The following is a 14,638-nucleotide window of genomic DNA, read 5'->3' on the forward strand; positions in this document are numbered from 1 at the left end:
TCTCTCCGTGGCATGGAAGTCGCCGAACTGTTCTCTGCCCTAGCCCACAGAGATCTCCCATTCGTGGAATAAGCACGGGAGTTCTGCGGGCTCTCCGTCTGTACAGCTTTCAACGACACTACACTTAATTCTCTGTTCTCAGCCCGCCGTCCAGTTCGCAGCTCCGCTGTCAAGCCTGCCGTCCGCGGCTCATGTGCCCCTGGGAATACTTGTGGCTTATAAGGGTATGTCATGGAACCCAGAGCTCGCACCAGAAAGCCCTCCTTCATCTCCCGAATCTCCTGAGTCTCCCTCGCCTCCGCTGGTCCCGTCCAGCTCCCCATCGTCTCATGAGTCTCCTTCACCTTTGCTGGTCCTTCCCCAAGTTAGCCAGCTCTGCACCTTGAAAGTGCCCTCCACTGCCCGATCCTCCAGAGCGCCCTCCAGAATTCCTAATTCTCCCCAAGAAAATTTTACGGGGGGGCATATAGCCATGGTCATAGTGGCCGGGCCAAGGGCTAAGGCCACGGAGGCGGATCCGCCATAGCTCCCCGAGTCTCCTGATCCGCCATGGCTCCCGGGTATGCATGATCCGCCCTGGAGGCCTCCTCTGTGTCCCTGTCCTGCACCAGCCCCCCCCTACCCGATGGTACTTTTACGGCACGGGACGCGCCTTCCGGGGAGGCGATATCTGTCACATGTATGTTCCTGTTGAGTTCCTGTTTTGCCTTATTTGGTTTGGTTTCTGTTCCTATTAGTTTATCGTTGTTCATTCAGATCACCTGAGTTCATTTAACATCTCGTTTGCTCCTTTGTTTCCTTGTCTTTATAAGCCTTCTGTTTCTGTATGTTGTTTGTCTCGGTTTAATGTATTTCAATGGAATATGTGAGTTGATGTTTATTAGTTGGAATAAAAGAATATTTACGTTTATTCTTTCATCGTGCGATATTTACTACAACCACGTCCTGTGACAAAATATAAACATTGATCAATTACCATTACAAAATCCTAAACATTTGCTCATTCTGTGTATGTGTGTCTTTAAAATAGGGTAAAAAAGCTTTCAGCACAAGGAAGCATGATTTGATTTCAAATTTAATTTCAAACTGAATTGAATTTACAAAAAAAGACAAGTACACCATCAGTAATAAAATAATAAAATAAATTACCTCAATTCAGTTGAGGAAGGCCTATTCAAAATATGACAAGATTGAATTTTTATAGGCAGTGTTTTAAGAGCCATATATGTTGTTTATTTAGATAAATGGAACATCAGCTGGCTTTGACCTGTAATGTCTGTATAATATAGTGATGCAGTTAGACAGACTAGGATATTTACAGTGCACAGCATAAATGAGTACACCCCTTCTGAATAAATATAAAATATGTATTTTCTTAATGATCACTAATATTATTCATGGAAAGATGGTAAAATTGAAATGTATTAAACATATACTTAATAAAAACAACAACATATATGGCAATATTTTCTGTAAGATAAGCCAATTTTGTTTAAATGAAGGATTGCAGAAATGAGTACACCCTAGATTTTATTCAGCAATTGTATCAGAATCAGAATCAGAATCAGAAAGAGCTTTATTGCCAAGTGTGTTTGCACACACAAGGAATTTGTCTTGGTGTTATGAGCTACCAGTACAAACATAGTGCAGACAACATATAATTAAGGTGATAAAGAACACTAATGAAGAAAATATACAATAATTAAGAATAACAATAGTAATAAAAATAAAAAATAATACAGAAAAGAGACTTGACCATAGACAGAACTGTGAATGTGCATGTGTCCTATGTACAGATGAAGGTTTGATGGGTTATTTACAGATGTACAGTATAATATTCTAGTCCTCCAGAACTTTAAGTATACTGCTCTGACCCTTCTTGGCACTGAGTGTACAAGTTCATGACAAATTTTCACATCTGTCCTGTTTAACTCTTGGAGGACGAACTCCTTGAATGCTCTGGTCTTTAATTGGGAGTTTTGCTCAGCTCATCTCTCAGAATCCCCCACAGCTGCTCAAGAGCGATAAGATTGAGTGAAATACATGTCCACTGAAGGATTTTCAAAAATGCCCAATAATGCAAGGAATGAGGGGAGGGTAGCATCTTCTGTTTCAAGTGTTTTTATTCCATCACACAGTAGTGTGGGAATTCATGACAGCATTGATAAAGCACAACTCCCTCACACCTTCAGCACTCATTCATCCCTATATAAAAGCTTTACTACCACTGAACGTCACTGTGGGTACCAATCACTTCTCACTGTACTCCTCCTCTAGCAACACCAGATCATTTTGGATGCTTTTGGATCTGAAATTATTGACTTGGTCTCTTGAGACCAGAGTATAGATTCCCAGAAGTCTCTATTTTGTAAATATGGGCCTTGGAAGAGGTTAAATGAGTTTATTTTGCTTTGGCTACAGTAGGTAATTCTAGTGGTGACAACAACCATGCATGTCACTTCTGCAGGCAGCGTCATACTCTGTGAGATAAAGCGTCACTTTTTTCATAGCTTTTGCCGGCTCTGAGACACTTGCATGTTATTTCTCCTGCTCTTTTTCTAGCAAAAATTCACTCATCACTAAATGAAAACTTAAAGTGAAGACCTGATTATTTCAGGAGCCTTGTCACCAGTCCATTGTTTTTGAATGTCGGTGCTACTTCTGCTATATTTTCACTCTTAAAGCAATAATTTAATATTCATCTTGTACCATTGTCCTCTTTAATGCTAAAAAATAAGTCACCTGGCAGTTCTCTCCCAAGTGGTTCCACTGCTGCCAGCATAAAGTCTGAGTATGATTCAGTGCACTATAACACTTTTAATTGTCAGGAAATTACTTGTCTTTAACAGTTTTGGTTCAATATACTTACCTGTTAAAATGGCCTTTTCTTTTTTTTTTTTTTGTAATTTTCAGGAGGGTGTACTCGTTTTTGCAACACAACATTTGATCACTTTGATAAGAAAATCTTATTTACGTATTTATTTTGACATTCTTCTTTGGTAATTGATCAAGCAGGCTTGTTGGAACATTATATCTCAAAAGAACCCTAACATGTCATCTAAGTAAAGAGTAATTGCTGAATTTGGTTTTAGAGGGGGTGTACTCATTAATGCTGTGCACTGTATATACAAATCACACAAATATCCCACTCTGAAACATTTCTAGCATACTTACATTGTAAAGAAATTAAAGTTCCATCTTTGATTGTTGAAAGACTTTCTGGTGCATTTCACTTACAGCCAATAAAATTTCCAGTAGCATTTTCATCGGTCAGGCGTGGATCTATTTTGACAAAGTTTAATCCAGGAGCAAACAGAAATAATTTCTACCACGGGAGATCGCGATTGCACACAGTGGGAACGAGAATACCAACACCACCGCACTGGAAGTGTCTGGACCCCCCAAGGTTGTGTAGTGTGTGTGCACAAACATTGAAGAAGTCTCAGACATGACTCTGGGATGTTGACTCAAGGACATGCGAGCCCGGAGTAGCATGGACATTCAAACTATAGAATCTGACAAATGTGTGTGGAGAAGACCAGCCTGCCGCACCACCCTTGCTGCAAGGGGACACCTCTTGCCAGAGCCTTAGTATAGGATTCAACCCACCTGGTTTAATGGGCCCTAACTCCTAGAGGTGAAGCTTGACCACGTGCCTCGTAGGCTAGGGCAATAGCAATAGCATTTGGGTGACTCTTTGTGTTATTGTGACTTCTATATTTAGTGGAATTTGTTTTTGTAAATATATGTCTGAAGATCTTTCTATATAAAAGGAAAAGAAGAAAAAGCGGAAAAAAATGAATTTGTGTTTTGGGGTTTATGTTTAAGTTGTTTATGTTCTTTACATTTAAGTGAAAGTTTGGCCAGTGGGTCCCTCCCTCAAATTTATTTTGTAGCTTGCCTTACTAGGTGGTTCTTAGCAGAACGGTTATAAGCCTTAACCGCTGAGCTCCACGAATGAAGCGGGCGACTAGAAGGTGCTTTCCCACAGCAAATGCAGTCTGCCCTGGCAGCTTATGTAAGTGACTACCACAGCCCCCCGCACTAGGACATAGTAGCCCCTGCTGAAGGATGTATTTCAGGGCCCGAAATATAGCCATCATTCCGAGGCAATTGATGTGCCAGTCGAGAAGATGACCTCTCCAGATCCCTGGGCTGGGAGGTCATCTAAGACCGTTCCCCAGCCCGTGAGGGAAGCGTCTGTCATTAGCATCTCGTGACGACAACACATGACTAGAGAGGGACCCAAAGTCAGAAACCGGGGTCTGAACCACATAGAGTGGGTACGAAGCTCTTAGCGCGTAACTCTTATATGCCTCTGGGGATTGGCCCTTAGATGAAATCCCCTGGCTCTGCGCCAAAACTGCAATGGTCTCATGTGCAGGTCCCCCAAAAGTTTCCCGTAGATGCAGTCGCCATGAGACCTAGAACATTCCGAAAGTAATGTACAGTAACTTTCTGGCCTAGCCTTAAATCTTTCAGCATGTTTAGAATGGATTCGACATATGCAGGAGACAGCTGTGCCCGCATTGCGATCGAATCCTGTACAAACCCTAAATGCATTGTCCCCTGGGCAAAAGATAAAACGTTTTCCTTGGCGTTGGGTCTCAACCCCAGAGACTTTAGATGAGCAAGTCCAACATCCCAATGTTGAAGCGCAAGCTCTTAAGACTGGGCTAAATCAGCCAGTCGCTGATGCAAATGCTGCATCCATTTATTTTGTTTATGTGTGGAAAAGGGCATACTATCACAACAAAATTAACAATTCGCCTAACTCTCGCATGCACTTTAAAAGTCCCATGGCATGAAAATTTCACTTTATGAGGTTTTTTAACATTAATATGAGTTCCCCTAGCCTGCATATGGTCCCCCAGTGGCTAGAAATGGCGATAGGTGTAAACCGAGCCCTGGGTATCCTGCTTCGCCTTTGAGAAAATGAAAGCTTAGATGGCCCAATCTGGAATCTTCCCCTTATGTCGTCATACGGGGAAAGGTTACCTCCCCATTCTCTGCTTTGCCCACCCATGAGAAAATGAGCTACAACCGTGAGAGGCGAGCGAGAGACATCATGGCTTGCAAAAGAGCGAAGCATTGTTTTTTGGCACTTCAGATCTGATCGACTCTATGAACTGTCACATACTGTAATACAACTGAATGCCCAAAAAAGCTGTTCACATTTACATATTTTCTGTTGTCATACATAAAACAAGTATAAATACTAAACACGATCCATTAATAATGCGTTAACCCTGAATCACTCTCACTATACTCCTTAAATCCTGATTTATAATCGCAACATCGTCTGATAAAATCAATATACATTTAACTTACACTAAAAGGCTACTATATGCAGTGGTTTGGGCTATATTACTGTTTTGCGTCTGAGTAATAAACTGCGTATATTAACAGACAAATTATGTTCATATTTAAAAGTCCAAACAGTCAGTAAGTGACAAGTGCTTGGAAACGTTGTTTTGTAAATGATTTATTGATGAGTCAAAACTGTAAACTGAAAGCGCAGCTTCTCTGCCGCTCGCTGCTCAGAAAAGATGCCGAGAGAGGCGACACTGCGCCGGGAAGAGTCAGATCTCTCGCTCACGGGGCAGTACTGGAGACATCTTACAACTGAATGATAGGTTTTTTTGTTTTTTTTTAAAGTCGCTAGGTTTATTAGTATGTACCCAATATGGGAAAAAGGCCACCAAAAGGGTCTGAAAGTTACTAAATATTGTTCTAAAGTCGCGCTCGTGTGTTTGAGACATGGGAGCTGATGGCAGCGGGCGGTGGATATTGTTGCGGCCCGCCCAGGTAAAGCCTATGTGTGGGAAAAACTGACTGTATCCAGACACAATATTTTAAACTAACCATTCGGAGACGTCCTGCTGTAACCTCTGAGTTGCAACTTCTTCATCCGGTGCTTCTCCATCAGGATCAGATTCTGGGTCAAACTGAAAAGCTTGAAGGACTGCGTATCTACGAGCCATTGCGATACATCCACTGTCAACATTAGCGCATGGTACCGTGGCCGCAAGCTGCAGGCCACACTCACACTCACCCTCCACCTTGCCCCGCCTCTCTCCTCCTCATTAGCATTTAAAGCTACAGACACAGAAACGGCACGTCCTAAAGAAAGCTCATTTTGGGCTGGCTCGTAGTGGCTGAAATTCTGCACCAAGGCTGAATTTCGGGAAAGAGACTTCAGATACAGTACTAGGGACCCCTTAGGCTTATATAAAAGCATCCAAAAAACAGCATGTCATGGGACCTTTAAAACATTTTCCTCCCTCCTTTGTCTTCCTCCTCCCCCTCCTTCATCAAATCTAACAGCTGACAATTTTGCCACATTCTTCATTAATAAAATTACAAACCTCACTGCACAATTCTCCACACCACAAACTGTCAAACACATCTTACCAGCAAACATACACTCGTTCACATCCTTCTTTCCACTCTCTGAGGCAGAAGTCTCTAAACTCATCCTTTCCAGTCATCCTACTACTTGTCCGCTTGATCCTATTCCATCTCATCTGCTTCAAGCCATTTCTCCTACAATTGTACCTGCAATTACTCACAATCCCTTCACACTGGAATTTTTCCCTTAGCATTTAAACAGGCTCATATAACCCCACTCTTAACACAACACAAGAAACCAGCTCTTAACACAACTCTTTTATCAGAATCAGAATCAGAATTAGCTTTATTGCCAGGTATGTTTGCACATACGAGGAATGTGTTTTATTGACAGTAGCTCCACAGTGCGACAGAATGACAGCAACACGACACGGATAGTAAAAATAAAAAAAATAAAAAATAAAATAATGTACAAATATACAAAAATGGACAATGTGCCAAATAGCACAAACACAATATACAAAATAAACAATTCAGTATGTACAGGTATATTAGGAGCAAATTTGAAATGTAATAAGTATGTGTGTGAAATAAAAATAAAAAGTATGATATTGTTGTGTGTTCCATATTTATTGTTAAGAGTTCAAGTGTTCATGAGATGGATTGCCTGAGGGAAGAAATGTCTGGTCCTATGTCCGGTTCCTATGTCTGGTCGTTCTGGTGCTCAGAGCTCTGTAGCGTCGACCAGACAGCAACAGTTCAAAGAGGGAGTGTGCTGGATGTCCAGAGTGATTTTACCAGACCTTTTGCTCACTCTGGATAAGTACAGTTCTTGAAGAGTGGGAAGGGTTGTACTAATGATTCGCTCAACATTCTGGACTACTCTCTGTAGTCTTCTGAGGTCAGATTTGGCAGCTGAGCTGAACCAGACAGTTATTGAAGTGCAGAGGATGGATACAATGATGGCAGAGTAGAACTGTTTCGGCAAGTCTTGTGGCAGGTTGAACTTCCTCAGCTGGCGAAAGAAGTACAACCTCTGCTGGGCCTTTTTCACAATAGAGTCAATGTGAATGTCCCACTTCAGGTCCTGAGAAATTGTGGTGCCCAGGAACCTGAATGTCTCCACTGCAGTCACAGTGCTGTTCATGATGGTGAGTGGGGGGAGAGCAGGGGAGTTTCTCCTGAAGTCCAAGATGATCTCCACAGTTTTGAGCATGTTGAGCTCCTCCTTGAATTACTGTTGTTCTATTGGTTGCCATCTGCTAGATTACAACCCACTAATAGAATGCATCAAATACCAGTAGACACCATTATAGTTTACATTAAAACCAATAAAATTCCCATTATAACCCTTAAATCCATGACGTTTTGGATTAGTCTTTGTCTTGCCCTCAATATACCGGTTTGCCATTGTCAGAACCTTGCCTGTTTTACGACCACACCTTTGACTAAAGCTTCACATATGGATCTGCACGTTTCACGTCTCGTTCTCCCCGTTACAGCAAGATTGTTTGCTTTTGCCGCTGAGCCGGAGCATTAGCTTTTTAAGTATTTAATAATTTTTTTTTTTTTTAAGTATTTTGTTAAAAAATTCTGCTGAGGTGAAATGATTATGTTCCTTTTCCACAAGCAGAGAGATAATCATACTGAGCATTTGCAGGGTAAGTGTCATCACTCTAGTTTGATTCTTGAAAACTATTGCTTTGTCTGTTATTACAGATTGTTTGATATGTACTGAGTATGCATTTTTAACCAAAATCACAACAGCGTCCATCTATGAAGGATGTAGACTGTAAAACACACACAACTGTTAGCCAGTCATAGCAGTGGGCATTTACTTACAAGTCTACAATGCGCCATGCCTGTTCAAACAGAGAGTGATGAGGGGTGTCAAAACAGGACAGAAAATAGACTACTTAAAAATAGATTATAGAAAAATAGAAAATAGATTACTTCTAAGTTATAATGTTTTTGGATGTAAAAATCTTGATAACATTATAAATGGACCTCAGAGAACAGTACAAAATAATAAAAAATAAGGCAATTCATGACCCTCTTTTAAAACAAACGCCTTTATTTAAAGTATTGTCCATACATTGTCCATGGTCATTGCCAGTTCCTTTTGTTTTTCACATCATGGCAACTGTGTTGAGGCAACTGCATTAAGGCTAACATCAGCTGCTTAGAAACAGGTGCTCCTTACAGTTCCCTGAGAGGACCATATCAAAGAGGCAAATGAACAGAAGAAGTCCAAGTATTGGAAGTTGGTGGAGGAGGGCAGGCTGGAAGGCATGCTGTGAACGCATAGATTCTGGGCCTTCAGATGGCTGTGGCTTAAGAGGATTGATCTATGGGCCAGGGCTTCTGTGACACAAGGGTCTGATCAAGCCTGGCTGGGTCACCTGGGTGAGGGTGTATGATGTTGAAAGACCCAAACACCCGATGACTGCAGGACCATCATTGAATATGTGTCCCACCACAAAGGTGTATATTCAACATATTAAATCTGATAAAAAGTAGGGGCAACGATAGATCCTTGAGGCACACCGCAAGTACAATTTGATAATCAAGAGGAACCAATGTTCACTACTACGTCTATCAGTCAATTAAGACTTCAACCATTTCTGGGCCTACCCCTGGTTGCCAGCAAATGGTCCATTGTCACGAAAACCTTTTTTAAATATCAGCTGATACATGTTGCACAAGATGGAAACAATGACTGCATTATTTTATTTTATTTTTATCTAGGGATGTTTTGCATAATTTTCTTTTCCTGGGGTGGAAATAAATAATGAGAGGACATCACTGGATACAATGTAGGATAGCTAATATTTTATTACCAGTAGTTGTAATTTTAAACACAAATTAATTATGATTAGGTGTGTTTCTTTTGTCAGTGCAAATGGTGGTAAATTTGCATGATATGAGAGTACATACAAAATTCTAAAATTTGGTTTACTTAAAGCTTTTTGTAGCCAAGTAAACTTAATCATTTCAAATTGATTAAAAAAAACCTGCAAAAGCTGGAAAAGATGGCCTGAAGGCTCAGAAGTAGGTTGTGAAATATTCACTCTAATGGCCTCAACCTTACTAACAATGTAATTAAGAAAGTTTTAACACAAAGTTGGAGACAACACTAATCATTTTTAAATGTAGTTTTACATTTTAAATATGTTCATTTTATGTTAACGCAGAAAAACAAGGTGCTTACACTGGGCCATGTGGCTAGGGGGCAATTGTAACACAGTGTTACAATTGCCCCCGATGTTGCAGCCATGATAAAACCTCATATGTTAGCTCGCCACACCTATATTAGCATAGGTTATTCATGTTAATTTTCTGTCAATAACCTAGAGATAAAATGTTTGTAGTTTAAATTTGCAGTCATCTACAATGCAGAAGAAATATACTGTACATTCAAAACATTCACTTTTATACCACAAAATCAGTATTTTGTTAAAAATTCTGCTGAGGTGAAATGATTGTGCTCCTTTTCCACAGGCAGATAAATATTCTTACTGAGCATTTGCAGAGTAAGTGTCATCACTCTAGTTTGATTCTTGAAAACTATTGCTTTGTCTGTTATTACAGATTGTTTGATATGTACTGAGTATGCATTTTTAACCGAAATCACAACAGCGTCCATCTATGAAGGATGTAGACTGTCAAACACACACAACTGTTAGCCAGTCATAGCAGTGGGCGTTTACTTACGAGTCTACAATCCGCCATGCCTATTCAAACAGAGAGTGATGAGGGGTGTCAAAACAGGACAGAAAATAGACTATTACTTCTAAGTTATAATGTGTTTGATGTAAAAATCTTGATAACATTATAAATGGACCTCAGAGAACAGTACAAAATAATAAAAAATTTGGCGTGACCCTTTTTTAAAATAAACGCCTTTATTTAAAGTATCGTACATACATTGTCCATGGTCATTGCCAGTTTTATTTTGGTCGTTCCCTTTGTTTTTCACATCATGACGACAGCGTTGAGGCAACTGCATTAAGGCTAACATCAGCTGCTTAGAAACAGGTGCTCCTTACAGTTCCCTGAGAGGACCATATCAAAGAGGCAAATGAACAGAAGAAGTCCAAGTATTGGAAGTTGGTGGAGGAGGGCAGGCTGGAAGGCATGCTGTGAACGCATAGATTCTGGGCCCTCCAGATGGCTGTGAGAGGATTGATCTATGGGCCAGGGCTTCTGTGACACAAGGGTCTGATCAAGCCTGGCTGGGTCACCTGGGTGAGGGTGTATGATGTTGAAAGACCCAAACACCCGATGACTGCAGGACCATCATTGAATATGTGTCCCACCACAAAGGTGTATATTCAACATATTAAATCTGATAAAAAGTAGGGGCAAAGATAGATCCTTGAGGCACACCGCAAGTACAATTTGATAATCAAGAGGAACCAATGTTCACTACTACTTCTATCAGTCAATTAAGACTTCAACCATTTCTGGGCCTACCCCTGGTTGCCAGCAAATGGTCCATTGTCACGAAAACCTTTTTTAAATATCAGCTGATACTTGTTGCACAAGATGGAAACAATGACTGCATTATTTTATTTTATTTTTATCTAGGGATGTTTTGCATAATTTTCTTTTCCTGGGGTGGAAATAAATAATGAGAGGACATCACTGGATACAATGTAGGATAGCTAATATTTTATTACTAGTAGTTGTAACTTTAAATACAAATTAATGATGATTAGGTGTGTTTCTTTTGTCAGTGCAAATGGTGGTAAATTTGTATGATATGAGAATGCATACAAAATTCAAAAATTTGGTTTACTTATAGCTTTTATAGCCAAGTAAACTTAATCATTTCAAATTGATTAAAAAAAACCTGCAAAAGCTGGAAAAGATGGCCTGAAGGCTCAGAAGTAGGTTGTGAAATATTCACTCTAATGGCCTCAACCTTACTAACAATGTAATTAAGAAAGTTTTAACACAAAGTTGGAGACAACACTAATCATTTTTAAATGTAGTTTTACATTTTAAATATGTTCATTTTATTTTAACACAGAAAAACAAGGTGCTTACACTGGGCCATGTGGCTAGGGGGCAATTGTAACACAGTGTTACAATTGCCCCCGATGTTGCAGCCATGATAAAACCTCATATGTTAGCTCGCCACACCTATATTAGCATAGGTTATTCATGTTAATTTTCTGTCAATAACCTAGAGATAAAATGTTTGTAGTTTAAATTTGCAGTCATCTACACTGCAGAAGAAATATACTGTACATTCAAAACATTCACTTTTATACCACAAAATCAGTATTTTGTTAAAAAATTCTGCTGAGGTGAAATGATTGTGCTCCTTTTCCACAGGCAGATAAATATTCTTACTGAGCATTTGCAGAGTAAGTGTCATCACTCTAGTTTGATTCTTGAAAACTATTGCTTTGTCTGTTATTACAGATTGTTTGATATGTACTGAGTATGCATTTTTAACCGAAATCACAACAGCGTCCATCTATGAAGGATGTAGACTGTCAAACACACACAACTGTTAGCCAGTCATAGCAGTGGGCATTTACTTACGAGTCTACAATCCGCCATGCCTATTCAAACAGAGAGTGATGAGGGGTGTCAAAACAGGACAGAAAATAGACTATTACTTCTAAGTTATAATGTTTTTGGATGTAAAAATCTTGATAACATTATAAGTGGACCTCAGAGAACAGTACAAAATAATAAAAAATAGGGCAATTCATGACCCTTTTTTTTAAATAAACGCTTTTATTTAAAGTATTGTACATACATTGTCCATGGTCATTGCCAGTTTTATTTTGGTCGTTCCCTTTGTTTTTCACATCATGACGAAGGCGTTGAGGCAACTGCATTAAGGCTAACATCAGCAGCTTAGAAACAGGTGCTCCTTACAGTTCCCTGAGAGGTCCATATCAAAGAGGCAAATGAACGGAAGAAGTCCAAGTATTGGAAGTTGGTGGATGAGGGCAGGCTGGAAGGCATGCTGTGAACGCATAGATTCTGGGCCTCCAGATGGCTGTGGCTTAAGAGGATTGATCTATGGGCCAGGGCTTCTGGGACACAAGGGTCTGATCAACCCTGGTTGGGTCACCTGGGTGAGGGTGTATGATGTTGAAAGACCCAAACACCCAATGACCGCAGGAATATCATTGAATATGTGTCCCACCGCAAAGGTGTATATTCAACATATTAAATCTGATACAAAGTAGGGGCAAAGATAGAGCCTTGAGGCACACCGCAAGTACAATTTGATAATCAAGAGGAACCCATGTTCACTACTACTGCTATCAGTCAATTAAGACTTCAACCATTTCTGGGCCTACCCCTGGTTGCCAGCAAATGGCCCGTTATCACAAAAACCTTTTTTAAATATCAGCTGATACATCTTGCACAAGATGGAAACAATGACTGCATTTTTTATTTATTTTTTTTATCTAGGAATGCTTTGCATAATTTTCTTTTCCTGGGGTGGAAATAAATAATGAGAGGACATCACTGGATACAATGTAGGATATCTAATATTGTATTACCAGTAGTTGTAATTTTAAACACAAATTAATGATGATTAGGTGTGTTTCTTTTGTCAGTGCAAATGGTAGTAAATTTGCATGATATGAGAGTACATACAAAATTCTAAAATTGTGGTTTACTTATAGCTTTTTGTAGCCAAGTAAACTTAATCATTTCAAATTGATAAAAAACTGCAAAAGCTGGAAAAGATGGTCTGAAGGCTCAGAAGTAGGTTGTGAAATATTCGCTTTAATGGCCTCAACCTTACTAACAATGTAATTAAGAAACTTTTAACACAAAGTTGGAGACAACACTAATCATTTTTAAATGTAGTTTTACATTTTAAATATGTTCATTTTCTTACAGAAATGTACCAATATCAACGCAGAAAAACAAGGTGCTTACACTGGGCCATGTGGCTAGGGGGCAATTGCAACACAGTGTTACAATTGCCCCCGATGTTGCAGCCATGATAAAACCTCATATGTTAGCTCGCCACACCTATATTAGCATAGGTTGTTCATGTTAATTTTCTGTCAATAACCTAGAGATAAAATGTTTGTAGTTTATCTACACTGTAGAAGAAATATACTGTACATTCAAAACATACACTTTTATACCACAAAATCAGTATTTTGTTAAAAAATTCTGCTGAGGTGAAATGATTGTGCTCCTTTTCCACAGGCAGAGAGATAATCTTACTGAGCATTTGCAGAGTAAGTGTCATCACTCTAGTTTGATTCTTGAAAACTATTGCTTTGTCTGTTATTACAGATTGTTTGATATGTACTAAGTATGCATTTTTTACCGAAATCACAACAGCGTCCATCTATGATGGATGTAGACTGTCAAACACACACAACTGTTAGCCAGTCATAGCAGTGGGCGTTTACTTACGAGTCTACAATCCGCCATGCCTATTCAAACAGAGAGTGATGAGGGGTGTCAAAACAGGACAGAAAATAGACTATTACTTCTAAGTTATAATGTGTTTGATTGTAAAAATCTTGATAACATTATAAATGGACCTCAGAGAACAGTACAAAATAATAAAAAATTTGGCGTGACCCTTTTTTAAAATAAACGCCTTTATTTACAGTATCGTACATACATTGTCCATGGTCATTGCCAGTTTTATTTTGGTCGTTCCCTTTGTTTTTCACATCATGACGACAGCGTTGAGGCAACTGCATTAAGGCTAACATCAGCTGCTTAGAAACAGGTGCTCCTTACAGTTCCCTGAGAGGACCATATCAAAGAGGCAAATGAACAGAAGAGGTCCAAGTATTGGAAGTTGGTGGAGGAGGGCAGGCTAGAAGGCATGCTGTGAACGCATAGATTCTGGGCCCTCCAGATGGCTGTGAGAGGATTGATCTATGGGCCAGGGCTTCTGTGACACAAGGGTCTGATCAAGCCTGGCTGGGTCACCTGGGTGAGGGTGTATGATGTTGAAAGACCCAAACACCCGATGACTGCAGGACCATCATTGAATATGTGTCCCACCACAAAGGTGTATATTCAACATATTAAATCTGATAAAAAGTAGGGGCAAAGATAGATCCTTGAGGCACACCGCAAGTACAATTTGATAATCAAGAGGAACCAATGTTCACTACTACTTCTATCAGTCAATTAAGACTTCAACCATTTCTGGGCCTACCCCTGGTTGCCAGCAAATGGTCCATTGTCACGAAAACCTTTTTTAAATATCAGCTGATACTTGTTGCACAAGATGGAAACAATGACTGCATTATTTTATTTTATTTTTATC

The sequence above is a fragment of the Barbus barbus genome, assembly GCF_936440315.1.
Source record: "Barbus barbus genome assembly, chromosome: 38".
Lineage (NCBI taxonomy): Eukaryota > Metazoa > Chordata > Actinopteri > Cypriniformes > Cyprinidae > Barbus > Barbus barbus.